Source organism: Mustelus asterias, chromosome 24 (assembly GCF_964213995.1).
Source record: "Mustelus asterias chromosome 24, sMusAst1.hap1.1, whole genome shotgun sequence".
NCBI lineage: Eukaryota > Metazoa > Chordata > Chondrichthyes > Carcharhiniformes > Triakidae > Mustelus > Mustelus asterias.
This window is the reverse complement of record NC_135824.1, coordinates 34,152,079-34,173,235: the sequence shown is the minus strand read 5'-3', so window position 1 is coordinate 34,173,235 and position 21,157 is coordinate 34,152,079.

The following is a 21,157-nucleotide window of genomic DNA, read 5'->3' as shown; positions in this document are numbered from 1 at the left end:
GGAGTCACTTGTAGGCCAGACCAGAAAGGGACGGCAGATTTCCTTCCCTAAAGGACGTTTGTGAACCAGATGGGTTTTTCTGACAATCGACAATGGTTTCATGGTTATCAGTAGATTCTTAATTCCAGATATTTTTTATTGAATTCAAATTCCACCATCTGCCGTGGCGGGATTCAAACCCGGGTCCCCAGAACTTTAGCCAAGTTTCTGGATTAATAGTCTAGGGATAATATCAGTGGGCCATCACCTCCCTGTGTGACTTTGGTTTCAGACTGTTCTAATGCTGGAGAAGATACAGGGACCTAAGTAGAGAGATTAAAATAGAGAATAGCAGGAGAGCTGGTGCCAGACTTGGCTGGGGGTGGGGGTGTTGCGGGGTGGGGGGAGGGGGGGGGTGGGGGGGGGGGGGGGGGGGGGGGAGACAAATAATTCAAGGCAAGGAGGGATAGGTTGGAGGAGGTGGTAGTTTGCAAGGACAAAGGATCACAATGTCAGCTAGCAGGAGAAGGGCATTTGACTGGCTTAGTTGGCAGTTCCTAAAGCTACACTGTAAATTCCTGTTGCGTTAGGCATTCATCAAATTGTTCACCTCTACTCCCTGGGTGTTGTTTAAAATCAACACTGTTAACTTCACACCATTCCGGTTAGATCTGAAAACAGACTTGGGATAACGTCTTCACCAGTTGTGAGATAAATTGTGTGACCTCCAGCACCCGAGCCAATATATCCTCCTCCTCTGACAGCACATCTCTCAACTAGGGCTTACGCCACAGGTTAGAAGAGCAATTATGACGAGAATGTAACTCATGGTTATTCATAGCAGGGTGCTGTGCAAGACTCCCTCATTGTTGGACTATTAAAAGGTGTGAAATTGCTTAGTGTGCAATGCATGATGTTCAATGAGGTTTAAAGGGCTTGTACTTTTTCTGATCACACACTTGTACAACTTTGCTCTTTATTTCCTGGAATCTCTGGCACATTAAGATGCATTAAAAGATACTTACAAGCGAGGGTGTGCTGAGTTAGCTGTTCAGCCACTGAGTCACTGTGACTGGTATGTTATGGGTCGGTGCAGTTTCAGAGCCTACAATTTCACCAAGAAATGAAAAGAGAGAATTGGAGAGGGTCCACGGCCAAGTATTGTCTGTCGACAAAGGAGAACACAGTAAGAAGTTTAACAACACCAGGTTAAAGTCCAACAGGTTTATTTGGTAGCAAAAGCCACACAAGCTTTCGGAGCTCCAAGCCCCTACTTCAGGTGAGTGGGAATTCTGTTCACAAACAGGGCAAAGGAGAAAGCAGACAAAGGTGCAGCAGGCATGGGAGCTCCTTGCATAGATGAGTGAATGTCCCCCTATTCTGCCCAAATTTAAGCAGGAGGTGATGGAGCAGGGGAAAATTGCACATCATGGCCTATAGCATCCCATTGAAGGAATAAATTTCCCTCTCCCCTTGCCCTGTTTGGGCGGCACGGTGGAACAGTGGTTAGCACTGCTGCCTCACAGCGCCAGGGACCCAGGTTCAATTCTGGCCTTGGGTCACTGTCTATGTGGAGTCTGCACATTCTCCCCGTGTCTGCGTGGGTTTCCTCCGGGTGCACTGGTTTCCTCCCACAGTCCAAAGATATGTGGGTTAAGTTGATTGGCCATGCTAAATTGACCCTAGTGTCAGAGGGATTAGCAGGGTAAATATGTGGGGTTATGGGAATAGGGCCTGGGTGGGATTGTAGTCAGTGCAGACTCGATGGGCCAAATGGCCTCCTTCTGCACTGTAGGGATTCTATTATTCTATTGGGACAGCTGCGTTGCAGGGTTGTGAAGCCTGGACCCTGATGGAGTTTCCGAGAATCGGTGTTAATGTTAAGTCCAGTTGATGAGATTCTTGTTCTGTGTTCATGCTCTCTTTCAGGGATATGTGCAGAAGTAAAGTAAAAGTCAAGTTTATTTATTAGTCACAAATAAGGCTTACATTAACACTGCAATGAAGTTACTGTGAAATTCCCTGAGTCACCACAGTCCAGCACCTGTTCGGGTCAACGCACTTAACCAGCACGTCTTTCAGAATTTGGGAAGAAACCGGAGCACCCAGAGGGAACCCACGCAGACATGGGGAGAATGTGCAAACTCTACACAGACAGTGACCCAAGCTGGGAATCAAGCCTGGGTGCTTGGCGCTGTGAAGCAGCAGTGCTAACCACTGTGCCACCATGCTGCCCAGGGGGAAGTGGGTCATATATGTGATAGTTGCTGCTCAGAGACTTTCAACGGAGAGAGACAACTTTGTAGCAGCTTTCTCTAGTCTGTACCCCCCAGTTACTTACTCATGCTAACCAAGGCCGACAAGGCTCCTGAGTCCTGGCCTGTGAAGTGGCTGGCCTCCTCTTCTGAGTAAGAAGTTTAACAACACCAGGTTAAAGTCCAACAGGTTTATTTGGTAGCAAAAGCCACACAGGCTTTCGGAGCTGCAAGCCCCTTCTTCACCTGAAGAAGGGGCTTGCAGCTCCGAAAGCTTGTGTGGCTTTTGCTACCAAATAAACCTGTTGGACTTTAACCTGGTGTTGTTAAACTTCTTACTGTGTTTACCCCAGTCCAACGCCGGCATCTCCACATCATGACTCCTCTTCTGAATCAGCTGCATAATTTTAAAGGAAGCACTGGTAGTTTTCCACTTTAGTGATAGGAAGCTCACCATGAAGCCCCCATCCCTCTCTCTTTATGATTATTCTGAGCACAGCAGGCATCTTTCGGCGATGTTCCAACTGATGATGTGGAACTTTCAGGTACAGGTTGGATGATGCAAAAAATGGTCTGTTTCAAAGTATTTGGAGACAGAAAGTAGAGAACCATGAAGGAAGGGCACAACCAGCAGGGGCTAAATGCAGTGGTGATGCTCAGTTATCAATGTAAAGAATGGACCTCAAAAAGGGAGAGTGCACCCTGGGGTGAAGGGATTGTCTTATGGGGAGAGGTTGAGCAAGTTTGGGCCTATCTATACCCATTGGAGTTTTAGAGGTGATCTATTTGAAACTACAGTATAAGGTTCTGAGGAGGCTTGATAGGGTAGATCCTGAGAGGTATTCCCCCTCACTGGGGAATCTAGAACCAGGTGGCACAGTTTCAAAATCAGGGGTCTCGCATTTAAGATGGAAATTTGGAAGAATTTCTTCTTCTCTCACAGTGTCATTGGTGTTTGGAATATTCTCTGCCCCGGAGAGTAACTGAGGTCGGTAATCGGATATATTCAAGGCTAAGTTAAGTTTTGACTGACAAGGGAATCAAGTGTTATAGGGAACAGGCAGAAAAGTAGAGTTAAGGGCACATTAAATGAGCCATGATCTTATGAACTGATGGAGCTGACTCGAGGTGCTGAATGGCCTACTCCTGCTCCTATTTCTTATTTCTTATGAAAGTGGAGGATCAAGCAGATGAAGCCTGCCTGCAGCTGTTTCTGGACAAGTGACAGGCTTAGACTCCAAAAGAAAGCCAAGCTCCACAGCTGGAATGGGACAGACTATTCCTGGGACAGAGGAAAGACTGTCTGGATCTACCACCTGTCAAGGCAAGTGGCTGGCTAAATCAGAAGCAAGTCTACAGCATACCCCCCAGGAAGCCTGCACAGCCATTCCTTCCAGCCACACATCATAGGCGAGTGATCAAGTGGACAGCTCGCTATTAAACATAGTTTTTATTTTCATTGCAAAGACGTAGCGTATACCTTAATCATTACAGTCATTTTTAAATACTTGCTTCCTCCAAAAGCAGCATCCCCACGGAATACATTCATTTAAAAAAGATAATCCACGTAAATATGAAATCCCAGTCAGAACAATGGCCACCCTTATACTTCCTGGAAAGGCTGCTGGTCTACATTTTATAAAATCTTTTATGGGACATGGACGTCGCTGGCTGGCCAGCATTTTTGCCCATCCCTAATTGTGCTTAAGAAGGAGGTTAAGAGTCAACCACATTGCTCGGGCTCTGAAGTCACGTGTAGGCCAGGCCAGGTAAGGACGGCAGATTTCCCTCCCTAAAGGACATTAGTGAACCAGATGGGTTTTTATGACAATAATTTTGTGGTCATCATTGGACTTTTAATTTCAGGGCCACAATTTTTAACGCAGCGAATCGGGAGAGTCTCGCGCCAGCCAATTCGCGAGGTTCATGTGTTCCCGCCCCAATAGTGTCCCCCAGCACCAGATTTCTGGTGGCGTTAGTTCCATGCCATATTTAAATGGTCATTTAAATATAATTTCAGTGTGATTAGCGGGCCCGGCACTGAGCTCTCTCGGCCTGCTAGCTGCTCACCCTCTGCGAGAAGTATTTCACTCCAGTGGGGACTACAGTAGCTCCCCACTAACAGGGAGGCAATCAGGGCCCCCAGAAGGTCGGGCGGCAGGAATGATGCCTCCTGGGCATTAGCACCATGGCAGCGCCAGCCTGGGGCCCCTGGCACTGCCCAAGGAGCAAAATGCCAATGCCCAGGAGGCACTTAAGGCACTGCCCATCAGGCATGGGGCAGTACCAAGGTGGCAGGGCCTAGAGGAGTGGGACCTGATGGGGGTGGGGCCTGGTGGGACAATCGGTGGGGGATGTCAGCCTGCTGGGGGGGTCAGGACTGCAGGGGCGGGGGGGCGGGCGGCACTGTCGGGAGGGAGGGGAATCGAGTGGATGGGCTGGAGATCAGGGCGGGCCAGATGGGGGGGGGGGGGTTTGGGCTGGCGTGGGAATGGCCGGGGGGACCAGCGATCAGGCTGTGCGGGGGCTGGGAGCGCTGATGATGCGGGGATCACAGGGCTGGCCAGCGATCGAGCTGGCCAGCAGACAGGGGCCAGTACGCATGCGTCGATTTCAGCACTAACAAATTGACACATGCGCAGTGAAAATCGGCACATGGGCAGTGGCCCCCTCAGCGCTTTGCTGCTGACCTCCCGGGTGGCAATAGGCCCTGTCCACTGATCTTTAATGATCTACACGCGAGTGACCTCTGCAGTGCACAGAGTGTGGGAGATTCTTCTCTGAACTCCCACTGAAAAAAACAGCGTGAATTACTCCAGTTTTCATGCGAATTCGACCTCTTTTTCGGAGAATTCAGGCCCAGATTTTCATTGAATTCAAATTCACTATCTGCCATGGAGGGATTCGAACCCAGAGCATTACCCCTGGTCTTACTAGTCCAATGACAATACCATGAGGCCTCTGCCTCCCCCTTCTACTAGCTCTCCATCTTTGTCAACTATCCCGTCCTCTTTTGGCTTGTTATCGCACATCTTACACTGAGTACAACATAACATTCCTGCCAATGGTTTCTGGGGCACCCCAGGCAAGGTTCAATCACCGTTTCACACCAGTGCCTGGGGTTTGCTCAGGGACATTTAGCAATCGGCCTCCACACGGGACGTATTGACTCCACAACTTCAGTGGAAAGTCATTCAAACCACATTTATGCACAGTCTGCAGTTTGTACAGCAACCAATCAGGGAAGGGCTCCAAGAAAATATCGGGTGGAAGTTCCCAGGTGTGGGACGTGGCAAAGCGAAAGGACATTCACCCCTGAGTCAGGCGAGCCAGGGTTTGAACAATCATTACTGACACTTCCTAACACAGTACTGTGGGAGTGCTGCACTGCCGGAGTTTCAATCTTAGAAGCACAATGGTTAGCACTGCTGCTTCACAGCTCCAGGGTCCCGGGTTCGATTCCCGGCTCGGGTCACTGTCTGTGTGGAGTTTGCACATTCTCCTCGTGTCTGCGTGGGTTTCCTCCGGGTGCTCCGGTTTCCTCCCACAGTCCAAAGATGTGCGGGTTAGGTTGATTGGCCAGGTTAAAAATTGCCCCTTAGAGTCCTGAGATGCGTAGGTTAGAGGGATTAGCGGGTAAATATGTGGGGGTAGGGCCTGGGTGGGATTGTGGTCGGTGCAGACTCGATGGGCCGAATGGCCTCCTTCTGCACTGTAGGGTTTCTATGATTCTATGAAATGAAACATTAAATCCTCTCAAGTGGGTATAATGATCCCATGGCACAGTCAGCACGACTGCCTCACAGTGCCCAGGGACCCAGGTTCGATTCCTGGCTTGGGTCACCGTCTGTGCGGAGTCTGCACGTTCTCCCCGTGTCTGCGTGGGTTTCCTCCGGGTGATCTGATTTCCTCCCACAGGCTAAAGATGTGCTGGTTAGGTGGATTGGCCATGCTAAATTCTCCCTCAGTATACCCGAACAGGTGCCAGAGTGTGGCGACTAGGAGATTTTCACAGTAACTTCATTGCAGTGTTAAGGTAAGCCTACTAGTTACACTAATAAATAAACTTTAAACTGGTTCTGTTCAAAGAAGTGATGTGGAGATGCCGGCGTTGGACTGGTATGCGCGATCTTCTTGGAGATCCTCTCCACTTGGAGCCGGCAGTTTGCGGTGTCGATGGTAGTCATGATGTGGAGATGTTGGCGTTGGACTGGTTATGCGCAATCTTCTTAAAGGTGTGGTTTTTGCTACCAAATAAACCTGTTGGACTTTAACCTAGTGTTGTTAAACTTCTTACTCTATTCAAAGAAGGGCAGGGAAGTTCCCCCCATTGACTGGATCGACATTTGTTCCCCATCATAAAAAACAAATTGTCTGATCATGTGTCTCATTGCTGTTTGTGGGACTTTGCTGTGTACAGATTCATAGAATTATAGAATCCCTGCAGTGCAAAAGGAGGTCATTCGGCCCATCAAGGCTGCACTGGCAACAATCCCACCCAGGGCCTGTAACCCCACGTATTTACCCTGCTTATTCCTCTGACACTAAGGGCAAATTTAGCATGGCCAATCCACCTAACCTGCATCTCTGGCTGTGGGGGGAAACCGGAGCACCCGGAGGAAACCCACGCAGACACGGGGAGAATGTGCAAACTCCACACAGACAGTGACCCAAGGCCGGGATTGAACCCCGGTCCCTGGCACTGTGAGGCAGCAGTGCTAACCACTGTGCCACCGTACCAATTGGTTGTTGTTTTCTGACATTACAAGAACAACCAAGCTTCATGCGTTCTGCATTGGCTGTGAGCCAATAGTTCACACGGGTAATTCCATGGCTGTGGTCTGACACTCTGTCGGCATGTCCACTGAGTGGTATCGCTTTCAACTGACAAGGGATGCTGCACGAATAGGTATCGCCAGCAGGAATGGCACACACTTTAACAAGACCCGGTCAAAACCTGCAACCATTTCTCCCTGCGGGAGGCACTCATTCGCACAGACTGCCGAGCATGTCTGCACAGAGATTCAATCAGAGATACAAAGAGGGAAGGGGAGGGGGATTGGGGCCAATTCAACATTGTTGCTTCATATCCTTTCCACTTTCCACATCTGCGATCAGGATAATTGTGGTCGGACTTTTGCACTGGTTTAATTGCCGTGTCTGCTGTTTCGATAACATCAACACAGATTATTTGTACATTACTACACAAACTGAGGAAGGATGACAGGGGGTTCAAATGGAGCATAAATGCTGGCAATGGCTAGTTGGACTGAACGGTCTCAATTCCAGTGCTTTATGTTCTGTGTAATTCTGTATAAATTGCTGCTCATTTTCCCCCGAGAGCACAGCAAGTGTCAGCCCCAAACATTTTAAATATCCTGGAGTTAATGTTACCTGACGTTAATGGGGTGATGGATGCTGGTGTACTGGTAATGTCACTGGACTAGTGGGGGAGAATTTTCCTCTTCTGCCCGCCATGGGAATCGGAGCGGGCGAGGGGCAGATCATGGAAAGGTCTGTTGACCTCAGGCAGGATATTCCGGTTTTGGGGGTGAGCACGGCCAGAAAATTCCTATAAGACCATAAGACCATAAGACATAGGAGCGGAAGTAAGGCCATTCAGCCCATCGAGTCCACTCCACCATTCAATCATGGTTGATTTCAACTCCATTTACCCGCTCTCTCCCCATAGCCCTTAATTCCTCGAGAAATCAAGAATTTATCAATTTCTGTCTTGAAGACGCTCAACGTCTCGGCCTCCACAGCCCTCTGTGGCAATGAGTTCCACAGACCTACCACTCTCTGGCTGAAGAAATTTCTCCTCATCTCTGTTCTAAAGTGACTCCCTTTTATTCTAAGGCTGTGCCCCCGCGTCCTAGTCTCCCCTGCTAATGGAAACAACTTCCCTACGTCCATCCTATCTAAGCCGTTCATTATCTTGTAAGTTTCTATTAGATCTCCCCTCAACCTCCTAAACTCCAATGAATACAATCCCACGATCCTCAGACGTTCATCGTATGTCAGGCCTACCATTCCCGGGATCATCGTGTGAATCTCCGCTGGACCCGCTCCAGTGCCAGTATGTCCTTCCTGAGGTGTGGGGCCCAAAATTCCTCCCGTAATCTTGGTGCCCAGGATCGCTCTCTGGGGATATGAGTTCCAATTCCACCAGGTGGGATTTGCTTTCAATGAATAAATCGGAAACATCAAGCTGTTGGTGACCATGTCATTGATTGTCGTAAAAACCTTCCTGGTTCACTGATGCTCTTTAGGGAAGGAAATCTGTCATCCTTACCCAGTCTGGCCTACACGTGACCCCTACAGTGCAGAATCCATTCAGCCCATCGAGCCTGCATCGACCACAATCCCACCCAGGCCCTGTTCCCGTAACCCCACACTTTTACCCTGCAATTCCCTGGCACCAAGGGGCAATTTAGCGTGGCCAATCAACCTAACCAACACATCTTTGGAGTGTAAGAGGAAACCGGAGCACCCAGAGGAAACCCACGCAGACACGGGGAGAACGTGCAAACTCCACACAGACAGTGACCCAAGGCCGGAATTGAACCCAGGTCCTTGGCGCTGTGAGAGAGCAGTGCTACCGTTAATGTGCTACCGTGCCGCCCTACACACATGGCAATGTGTTTGGCTCTTAAATGCCCCCTGAAATGGCCCAGCAAGTTAAGGGCAATTAGGATCAGGCAACAAATGCTGGCTTTGCCAGCGACACCCACATCCGATGAAGGAATAAAGAAAGCCCAGCTTGTTTCTGGTGGGTCACATTCCCAGCGTCATACAGCTCACAATCGCACTCATTTCTTTAAGGGAAGGATCAAGGGGGTTTCCTGTCTACATGGCGGAAGGCAAAATGGGATTTTTTCCCCCCGGGATGACAGGGAGTAAACTTTGAACCCCTTCCAATTAGGCAGTACAGAAGTGTTGCACTCAGCTCATGTTGGTACACGATGCATTCGTTGCCTGCAAGCTTCTGGAGGGAGAACTCAACGTTCCTTAAACCATTCAAAAACTCTTGGACTTAGTCTGGGGAGGCTTCTGATGTGACGGCGATGTGGCCAAATGACTTCCAGATGCACCAAATGGACTCCAATGCAAACGCGAACAGATTTAGAAAGTAAATAGTTTAACCTTTAAATGAAAAGCAAGAACTGGGGATGCTGGAAACCAGGACTTTTAGGAGGTGTGGTGAACCATCGTTGGTTCCCACGAGATAGTACTGAGCCAGGGTCTGGCCAGTACTACGAGTATGTATATATGTTGCTGTTGGGGTTAGGGATGGGTTGTTCTACTTGTTGCTGTTGGGGTTAGGGTTGGGCTGTTACACCTGTATTATAGTTATTATGGTACATCCCAGTTGGGCTCCGCCTCCTGGGAGAGGTATAAAGGTCACTGCTCTGTCTGGGACCCCTCAGTCTGGGATCGTGTACTATACATGGTAGCTTCGTTGTAACAGTAAATAAAAGCCTTTATTTCCTTGAGCATCTCAAGCCTCGTGTGTGTCAGTCTGGGATCGTGTACTATACATGTGATGCGCGTTATCACACACGAGGCTTGAGATGCTCAAGGAAATAAAGGCTTTTATTTACTGTTACAACGAAGCTACCATGTATAGTACACGATCCCAGACTGAGGGGTCCCAGACAGAGCAGTGACCTTTATACCTCTCCCAGGAGGTGGAGCCCGACTGGGATGTACCATAATAACTATAATACAGGTGTAACAGCCCAACCCTAACCCCAACAGCAACAAGTAGAACAACCCATCCCTAACCCCAACAGCAACATATATACATACTCGTAGTACTGGCCAGACCCTGGCTCAGTACTATCTAGTGGGAACCAACGATGGTTCACCACATTCACCCCTCCTTTGAAGACAAAGGCCGGCGGGGTACAAAAAAAACAGAATAATTTGTCATCAGTCTATAAGTTCAGATGGTCAGGGGGACCGCACCGCCGTTGTGACCTCCTCAACACCAGTGATGACACCGGAGTAGGCACTCGCGGTGGCGTTCTCCCCAAGGCGATGTCCAACGGTTCCTCCACAGTCTCACAGGCCGGTTGACCCCGAGGTGATGATAATCCGTTGAGTTCCGACACGCCCTGCAGTGGTGACCATCTCCTGGACTCAGGCAAGCTGTACACGGGAGTAAAAGGGTTAAGTAATGGTCCCGATGCTGCCCGCGCCGTGTCCGGAGGGGAAACAATAGTTGGGGGGTTTCTAACAGGAGGTATGGGAGCGACAGGGGTTTCTACGTCCCCTGCTGGCGCCAGGTCTCGGATCGAGACCGTGTCCTCTCGCCCGTCAGGGTATGCCACATAGGCATACTGAGGGTTGGCGTGGAGGAGATGGACCTGTTCGACCAACGGGTCGGACTTGCGGGCCCTTACATGTCGCCGCAGGAGGACAGGTCCTAAGTACGTCAACCAAGACGGTAATGAGGTCCCAGAGGAAGACTTCCGAGGGAATGAAAACAGCCTCTCATGGGGAGTAGCGTTGGTTGCCATACACAGGAGTGAGCGTATGGAATGGAGCGCATCAGGGAGCACCTCTTGCCAACGGGAGACTGGAAGGCTTTTTGACTTCAACGCCAGTAAGACAGCCTTCCAGACTGTAGCATTCTCACGTTCCACCTGTCCGTTACCCCTAGGGTTGTAGCTCGTGGTTCTACTAGAGGCAATCCCGTATGAGAGCAGGTATTGCCTCAAGTCATCGCTCATGAACGACGAGCCCCTATCGCTGTGAATGTAGCAGGGGTACCCGAACAGGGTGAAAAGATCACGGAATGCCTTGATAACCGTGGCAGCGGATGTATCAGAGCAGGGAATAACAAAAGGGAATCTCGAGTACTCATCAATGATGTTGAGGAAGTACACATTCCGATCTGTTGAGGGAAGGGGGCCCTTAAAGTCGACACTCAGTCTTTCGAAGGGACGAGTGGCCTTGACTAGTTGTGCCCGGTCAGGTCGGTAAAAGTGCGGTTTGCATTCCGCGCAGACCCGACAGCTTCTCGTTATGGACCTGACATCCTCCACCGAGTAGGGCAGATTGCGGGCTTTTACGAAGTGGTAGAGCCGAGTGACCCCAGGATGGCAGAGGTCATTATGGAGAGCCTGCAAACGGTCCTCCTGTATACTGGCGCATGTTCCACGCGACAGGGCATCCGAGGGCTCATTGAGTTTCCCTGGACGATACATGATGTCATAATTATAGGTGGAGAGTTCGATTCTCCACCTCAAGATCTTGTCGTTCTTGATCTTGCCCCGCAGCGTGTTATTGAACATGAACGTCACGGACCGCTGGTCCGTGATCAGGGTGAACCGTTTTCCCGCCAAGTAATGGCGCCAATGCCTGACGGCCTCCACAATGGCCTGGGCCTCCTTTTCCACCGCTGAATGCCGAATTTCGGGGCCTTGGAGGGTGCGGGAAAAAAATGCGACGGGCCTGCCCGCCTGGTTAAGTGTGGCGGCCAGGGCGAAATCAGATGCATCGCTCTCCACCTGAAAGGGGATGGACTCATCAACAGCGTGCATCATGGCTTTCGCGATGTCGGCTTTTAGTTTATCAAAGGCCAATCGAGCCTCTGGTGTTAGGGGAAAAGAGATGGACTTGATGAGCGGACGGGCTTTGTCCGCGTAATTGGGAACCCACTGTGCATAGTAAGAGAAGAAGCCTAAGCATCTTCTCAGTGCTTTTGCGCTAGTGGGCAGGGGAAGTTCAAGGAGGGGACGCATACGGTCTGGATCAGGGCCAATGACCCCGTTTTCCACCACGTATCCGAGGATGGCTAAACGGCGCGTATGAAATACACACTTCTCCCTGTTGTAGGTCAGATTCAGGCGAGATGCAGTGCGTAGGAACTTAAGGAGATTTGTGTCGTGGTCCTGCTGGTCATGGCTGCAGATGGTGACGTTATCCAGGTACGGGAAGGTAGCCCGCAGCCCGTTCTGGTCCAGCATTCGGTCCATAGCACGCTAGAAGACCGAGACCCCATTGGTGACACCAAAAGGAACCCTGAGAAAGTGATACAAGTGACCATCCGCCTCAAAAGCCGTGTATTGTCGGTCCTCTGGGCGAATCGGGAGTTGGTGGTAGGCAGACTTGAGGTCTATGGTGGAGAACACCCGGTACTGCGCAATCTGGTTGACCATGTCAGATATGCGCGGGAGGGGATACGCATCCAGCTGCGTGTATCTGTTAATGGTCTGACTATAGTCTATGACCATCCGGGGTTTGTTCCCATTCTTAACCACCACGACTTGCGCTCTCCAAGGACTAGCGCTAGGTTGGATGATCCCTTCCTTGAGGAGCCGCTGAACTTCAGATCGAATGAAGATCCGATCCTCAGCGCTGTAACGCCTACTCTTAGTCGCGATGGGCTTGCAGCCTGGCACAAGATTCTGGAACAGGGAGGGTGTGGTAATCTTCAGCGTCGAGAGGCTACAGGCGGGGTGCGTTGGGCAATTTGGAAGCTGCTGTTCTCCCACTGAAAGCGGAGGGCGTGGCTCACCGTACTGTAGGGTTACACTCTTCAAGTGGACCATGAAATTTAGTCCGAGGAGTATTGGCGCGCAAAGGTGCGGCAACACCAGGAGCTTGAAGCGCTCGTAAACCGTGCCCTGCACCATTAAATTTACCACGCAACTCCCTAGCACGGTGACAGATCAGGACCTTGATGCCATCGAAATTGTCTGTTTGACAGGTTGGATCTGGAGGCCACACCGCTTCACAGCGTCTGGGTGAATAAAACTCTCAGTGCTCCCGCTGTCAAACAGACAATAAATCAAGTGTTTGTTTACCTGAATGTCCATCATAGACTTGTCGAGTCTGTGAGGCTTGGCCTGGTCCAGGATGATCGACGCCACTGTTGGTTCGTGAGCGCCACTGCAGGCAGCTGAGATAGACGAAGATGACCCCTGCTGGTCGTTCGCAGTCAGTGCCGACCAACATGGCCGCTCCCATAGGTCGCACGTGGGTGATGGCGCCAAAATCAGCGACCCCTGGTGGTCACGCATCTCCGACTCCGTCGACTGTAATGGCATCGTCCTGGCCTCGCACGTGGACGAAACCCTCGACGATGCCGACGACGAAGAACCGGGCTCCGGGGAGTCGCAAGCTGCACTGCTGTTCCTGGAAGTAAGTTTGGATCGGCATACCTTCGAATAGTGCCCCTTCTTACCGCAGGCGGAGCACAACACAGCTTTAGCGGGACACCGCTGCCGAGTATGCTTCGCTCCCCCACAGAAGTAACACCGCGGGCCGCCCGGAGCTGCTGCTGTTGTCAGGCCCGAGTGAGGGCACGCCATCACGCAGCTTTTCGAACCCGAGGGACGAGGAGGGATCAGTGACTGCTCCTGCCACGTTGTCTCCACGTGGTCTTCAGGATACAATACTAGGCTTTTGGAGGCCGTCTCCAACGTATTTGCTAGTTCTAGCGATTTAGCGAGATCAAGATTACCTTGCTCCAGCAGTCTGAGTCGGATATAAGATGATCCGATTCCCGCCACAAACGCATCTCGATCGAGGTCGTTCATGTTCTGGTCTGCCGACACTGCTTTGCAGTTACAGCCCCTGGCTAGCTGTAGGAGCTCGTTCGCGTACTGTTCCGTCGTTTCGCCGGGCTGCCGTCGTCGAGTGGCTAAGAGGTATCGAGCATGCATCTCGTTTGGCGGTTTAATGTAACGCTTCTTAAGAAGCTCGAGGGCCCTTGTGTAGTCGGTGGCCGCACGGATCGCGAGATATACGGTGTCGCTTACCCTCGCGTGGAGGACCCGGAGTCTGTCGTCGTCTGTGGTGACCACTGCGGAGGCTGCAAGGTAGTCCTCAAAACATTTCAACCAGTGGTCGAAGGTGTTAGAGGCGCCCGCCGCACGTGGATCCAGTGTAAGACGTTCGGGTTTTAACATCTGCTCCATACTCTCTGTATCGTTTTTTCTTTTTGTTTTAACGATGAGAGTTTAATTAACAGTAAATAAAATTGATGCGCGTTATCACACACGAGGCTTGAGATGCTCAAGGAAATAAAGGCTTTTATTTACTATTACAACGAAGCTACCATGTATAGTACACGATCCCAGACTGAGGGGTCCCAGACAGAGCAGTGACCTTTATACCTCTCCCAGGAGGCGGAGCCTGACTGGGATGTACCATAATAACTATAATACAGGTGTAACAGCCCAACCCTAACCCCAACAGCAACAAGTAGAACAACCCATCCCTAACCCCAACAGCAACATATATACATACTCGTAGTACTGGCCAGACCCTGGCTCAGTACTATCTAGTGGGAACCAACGATGGTTCACCACAACATGGTAGCTTCGTTGTAATAGTAAATAAAAGCCTTTATTTCCTTGAGCATCTCAAGCCTCGTGTGTGATAACGCGCATCAGGAGGATGATGTTTCCTGTCCCACAATCCAAAGAGGGTTGGATGGGGAATGAGAGAGATGGGTCACATCCCTGCTGACATTTCTGGCTTGAATGAGCGTCAGTTGGCTGCAGGCGGGACATCCCCTCCATTCCCTCAAGAGGAAGTCCGCCTTACGGAGCTGCCAGCCATCTCTGATCCCTGCAGAACTGGGACTGCACGCAGTCTCTGGAGCCAGGGTTCCAGGAAGAGGTGAACTGAGTCTTGGCTCCCGAAAACCGGGTGTGTCCAAGGTGACAAAAATGCAAACATCTGGAACCAGAACTGGCCACCCCCACCCATAGCCGCCACCCGCCCACCCCCTTCCTCAAACCTGCCCATTTCTGATTTAAGTGGAGGGTAGACCAGGGGGTGACCATCCAGCTTGTTGTTCATTTAAATATTTTAATGAGGTCTTCACTTCAACATTCCTGCTGATTTTAACCACAAGTGACTGAGTTTCCTAGGCTTAGAGGGTGGCATGGTGACACAGTGGTTAGCACTGCTGCTTCACAGCGCCAGAGACCTGGGTTCAATTCCGGCCTCAAGTCACTGTCAGCGTGGAGTCTGCACATTCTCCCCGTGTCTGCATGGGTTTCCTCCGGGTGCTCCGGTTTCCTCCCACACTCCAAAGATGTGCGGGTTAGGTTGATTGGCCATGCTAAATTACCCCTAGTGTCAGGGGATTAGCAGGGTAAATACGTGGGGTTATGGGAATAGGGCCTGGGTGGGATTTTGGCCGGTGCAGACTCGATGGGCCGAATGGCCTCCTTCTGCACTGTAGGGATTCTATGATTCAAGAAACCAATCAATCAATAAGGTATGTGCATTTACCGCACTACTTGTGGGCTGGGAAGAGCCTAACAAAGTACCTAATAAAGCCCACCCCTGTGATCTGTCTCCCCACCATCTTCCCCTGCTTTGGATCATCTGCCCCCAGCCTAAACATCAGCCTAACCCTGTGATCCAGTGCTTCCGGACCACCATCCCAGTGTGATCGGGATCCCCTCCAGCATCAGACGTCCATCCGACGCCACCCCCGCCCCCCCCGCCCCCTCCCATGATACAGGACCCCCCCACAACAATCATGATATCTCTCTCACTCCCCCAAAGCAGCTACCCACTTTTATAGGTCTCGACCGCCTGAAGCAGGCTACTCACCTGAAAGGCCTCTTCTCTGTCCATCAGGCTGCATGTGGGTGGATGGAGGAGCCAGGCAGTTCAATTCTCCGAGGATGTTTGGGAAACCGTTCTTCCAGGTTTCTCGACAGGACCATATCCCACCCTCGGCAACCCCCGTCCCACACCCCGCACCACCCGAACTCTCGCCTACCCTCAACTGCCGTGCAAAACTCAGCTCCAGGCTACAATTCAGATCTCTGAATCAGTTAAAGTTTCAGAATGAGGACCATTCGCAGCAGCAAGGGTGCCCGTCCCTGAACTCACCATTGCAGTGAAGCACAGTCACATGCTGGTGTGGGAAGGGAATTGGGAAGTATGCTGCTTGGCTCAATGAGGAACAATCTTATCATTTTGGTAAGGTTGTGGCTTCAGGCCTCACTACCAACTAGAGCCTTTAATTTGGCTAATGCACTCTTGAAGGCGTGCCACATTGTCAAAGATGCTGGATGGGATTCTCCGGCCATTCACGCCTGCGGGATTCTCCGGTTCTGCTGCAGTGAACGAACATTTGGCTGAGCGCCAAATCCTCCGTCCTCGCTGGCAGCGACGGTGAGGCATGAACGGCCGGAGACTTCCAACCCATGTGTTTCAGTTCAGACATTAACCAAGGACCTAAAGGATTCCATGGCACCATTCAAAAAATATAAACGAAATTCTCACAGCTCCCTGGCCAACATTCTTCCCTCAATTATCACTGATAAAAATACATGCACTGACTTCACAAAGTAATTCATGGGCTGTATTCCTGGACAGCACCTTGGGGACTTGACAAGATGCTTTATGAATGTATTTTTCCACTTCCTTTAAAGGTCTATGTAATCTTAAATTGGATAAAACCCCACCAAACTTGCCACAGTTCTGAAAACTCATGAGCAAACAATGGAAAGGTTGGCAGAATGGCAGCAAGTTGCTGTCTCCTGGAACCCTGGAGATTCCTGACACTCTGTAAACTTGCAGTTCTCAGACATGCTGTTGTCAGTTGTCCAGGGATGGAATGAAGTAGGTTGTTTTAGCAAACAATGTACCCGTGACTTGTTCTGTGCATCTTTACAGCTGGTTGATCAATGTAATTGAAGTCCCCTGTGACAGACTCGAATGACACCAATGCGAAACATTGTTGTGTCCTTTGGAGCAATTAGTATTGCAGTCAGTGTGGTAGCGCTGGACTTGGGTTGCAATGGAGACATAGCTCATTAATGGCTTCCTTCCTGAAGCATTGTCTCTTCAAGCACTGCTCCTGTCAACCATGACAAGCTCCTTCACTGTATCCAGAAGAGCAGAAACAGAGGACACAGCCTGCATTGTGGGGGGATAAATATCAAAAAGGATTTTACCAGCATCTGGTTATACACTGGACTGTTGGGGGCACCAGTTAAATAGCAGGGAGCCATATCAGGACAGCTCCCCAATACAGCCTTACACCCTCCCCGCAACCCTGGGGGCATTTTCTAGTGATGTGGAGATGCCGGCGTTGGACTGGGGTAAACACAGTAAGAAGTCTAACAACACCAGGTTAAAGTCCAACAGGTTTATTTGGTAGCAAAAGCCACAGTGGGATTGAGGGATTGAGGGTGTGGCTTTTGCTACCAAATAAACCTGTTGGACTTTAACCTGGTGTTGTTAAACTTCTTACTGCATTTTCTAGTGACAGGTTGCAATGTGAATTAGACTGCCTGCTCCAAAGATGTGGGCAGCCAAGTAGCATTTACAGACTTCACAGGACTATTTCATGGGGCTGTCAGCAATTTTCAACAGTGGCTCACTCCCTGTCGTGCGGGGAGGCTGTCAGCTTCATGGAGGCTCAATGGCCCAAAGAAAGGGCTGCGTGCCTGGAAGATAGCCCCCATGGTCCCAACATTCTCCCCAAAGAGATCTCCCCTCTGCCCCTCGCTCTCCTGAATTACATTTGTATGGCCTCACTTGTTGATTCTAGTTTTCCTTCCTACCTCCACCTCTACCCATGTGGCAACTGCTGAGGCGTCAGAGCTGCTGGCCACCTGACAACATCAGAAACCTTCATTGGTCAATTAGAATTATAGAATCTCTACAGTCCTGAAAGAAGCCATTTAGCCCATCAAATCAGCACTGACTCTCCGAAAGACCATCCCATCCAGACTCTACCCTCTGCCCTATCCCCGTAACCCCACACTCATTTACCCCACTAATCCACCCAACTTAGCATGGTCAATCCATCTAACCTGTACACCCTTGGAGTCCGTGGGAGGAAACTGGAACACCCGGAGGAAACCCATGCAGACACGGGGAGAGCATGCAGACTTTGCACATACAGTCAGCCAAGGTCAGAATCGAACCCGCATCCCTAGTGCTGTGAGATGATGTGGAGATGCCGGCGTTGGACTGGGGTAAACACTGTAAGAAGTCTCACGACACCAAGTGCTGTGAGATAGCAGTGCTAACCACTGCATAGCCGTGCTGAACTAGGAGGCTACCTGTGGTAAAATTACTGGAGTGGTCCTGGCTCGGGATCTGCTTTTTACCTCAACGTTGGGGTGTTCACGCCAGCAGTAAAATTCAGGCCAACCTTTCAGTGAAACAATGGCCAATGTATGCACCAGACTCCCTGTGGAAGCAGTTTGTATTGATTCAAATGCAAACTAAACAGGTTGCTTTCAGAATAACATTACAGTATGCGATAAGTTTTTGGATATCCGTTTGTTCAGGTAGGATTTAAAGTGATTGGAGACCTGAAGTGCCCACATCAATACTTGAATACGCCTTCCATCGCATGGTGGTTACTTGCAATGATGGGCATTGAATAATTATCCAAGTGGAAAATCCTGCCTCTTGTGTTAGCACAAATAAGTGATTTGATTTGATCTGATTTATTATTGTCACATGTATTAACATACAGTGAAAAGTATTGTTTCTAGCGCGCTATACAGACAAAGCATACCTTTCATAGAGAAGGAAACAAGAGGGTGCAGAAGGTAGTGTTACAGTCATAGCTAGGGTGTAGAGAAAGATCAACTTAATGCAAGGTAAGTCCGTTCAAAAGTCTGACAGCAGCAGGGGAAGAAGCTGTTCTTGAGCTGGTTGGTACGTGACCTCAGGTTTTTGTATCTTTTTCCCGATGGAAGAAGGTGGAAAAGAGAATGTCCGGGATGCGTGGGGTCCTTAATTATGCTGGCTGCTTTGCCGAGGCAACAGGAAGTGCAGACAAAGTCAATGGATGGGAGGCTGGTTTGCATGATGGATTGGGCTTCATTCATGACCTTTTGTAGTTCCTTGCGGTCTTGGGCAGAGCAGGAGTCATACCAAGCTGTGATACAGCCAGAAAGAATGCTTTCTATGGTGCATCTGTAAAAGTTGGTGAGAGTCGTAGCTGACATGCCAAATTTCCTTAGTCTTCTGAGAAAGTAGGGACGTTGGTGGGCTTTCTTAACTATAGTGTCGGCATGGGGGGCCAGGACAGGTTGTTGGTGATCTGGACACCTGAAAACCTGAAGCTCTCGACCCTTTCTACTTCATCCCTGTTGATGTAGACAGGGGCATGTTCTCCTTTACGCTTCCTGAAGTTGATGACAAGCTCCTTCATTTTGTTGACATTGAGAAAGAGATTATTGTTGCCGCACCAAGTTCACCAGATGCGCTATCTCATTCCTGGACTCTGTCTGATTATTGTTTGAGATCCGACTCACTATGGTGGTGTCCTCAGCAAACTTGAAAATCGAATTGGAGGGGAATTTGGCCGCACAGTCAGAGTGAACCACTGCAATGAAGTTACTGTGAAAATCCCCCAGTCGCCACACTCCGACACCTATTCAGGTACACTGAGGGAGAATTTAGCATGGCCAATGCACCTAACCAGCACGTCTTTCAGACTGTGGGAGGAAACCGGAGCACCCGGAGGAAGCCCATGCAGACGCGGGGAGAATACGCAAACTCCATACAGACGGAATTGAACCCGGGTCCCTGGAGCTGTGAGGCAGCAACGCTAACCACTGTGCCACTGTGCCACCCATAACCTTTAAAGTCAACAAATAAAATGTGGGGAACCAATTAATCACGTTAGTTGCAGCCAAGTTTTTTTTAACGCAGGATGCGGCACCAACAGATTAGAAATGTCAATTTATAAAGCATTGTATCATATCCTTCAGAAACAAAAAAGTGTTTAATCTCCAGTGAATTATTTTTTTGAAATGGAATAGTGGAGGAAGAGTTGGCAGCTGCTTGTGGCCAAAGGGTAGCTTCTCTGATGGGGTGATGTTGGCGGAGAGGGGATGACCAGGAAACCTCAATCCCCTTTCTCGATCAATATCGAGTTCATATCCACAGATCTCTAAAGGTTGCCACTCAAGTGGATAGAGCTGTGAAGAAGGCCTATAGTGTGTTAGCTTTTATTAACAGGGGGTTGGAGTTTAAGAGCCGTGGGGTTATGCTGCAACTGTACAGGACCTTGGTGAGACCACATTTGGAATATTGTGTGCAGTTCTGGTCACCTCACTATAAGAAGGATGTGGAAGCGCTGGAAAGAGTGCAGAGGAGATTTACCAGGATGCTGCCTGGTTTGGAGGGTAGGTCTTATGAGGAAAGGTTGAGGGAGCTAGGGCTGTTCTCTCTGGAGCGGAGGAGGCTGAGGGGAGACTTAATAGAGGTTTATAAAATGATGAAGGGGATAGAGTGAACATTCAAAGACTATTTCCTCGGGTGGATGGAGCTATTACAAGGGGGCATAACTATAGGGTTCGTGGTGGGAGATACAGGAAGGATATCAGAGGTAGGTTCTTTACGCAGAGAGTGGTTGGGGTGTGGAATGGACTGCCTGCAGTGATAGTGGAGTCAGACACTTTAGGAACATTTAAGCGGTTATTGGATAGGCACATGGAGCACACCAGGATGATAGGGAGTGGGATAGCTTGATCTTGGTTTCAGATAAAGCTCGGCACAACATCGTGGGCCGAAGGGCCTGTTCTGTGCTGTACTGTTCTCTGTTCTATGTTCTATCGGAACCATCAGCTAACCAAAACAGCAACAGCCCGAGGAGACAGAGAGAGAAAGAGAGAGAAAATGAAAGTCTATTTTTCTTTGTCAACAGGATTGAAAAAATATCAAATGCCAATAACGATCCTTTAACAACTTCTCAAGCAGCTAACGAGCCACTTAAACATTATAAATGTCAGGAAGCTTGCTAATCCAGCTGTAGGAAGATCATTTTGATGTGGAATTATAAGTATTAAGCAACTCCCTATTTATCCAGGAGGCTCTGAATTTCCAGTCATACATCTGCTGTCTCGTAAAGGGAGAGGGTGCTTGAAGTTTCCTTTCTAAAAACAAAGCACATTTGCTGTTTCCCC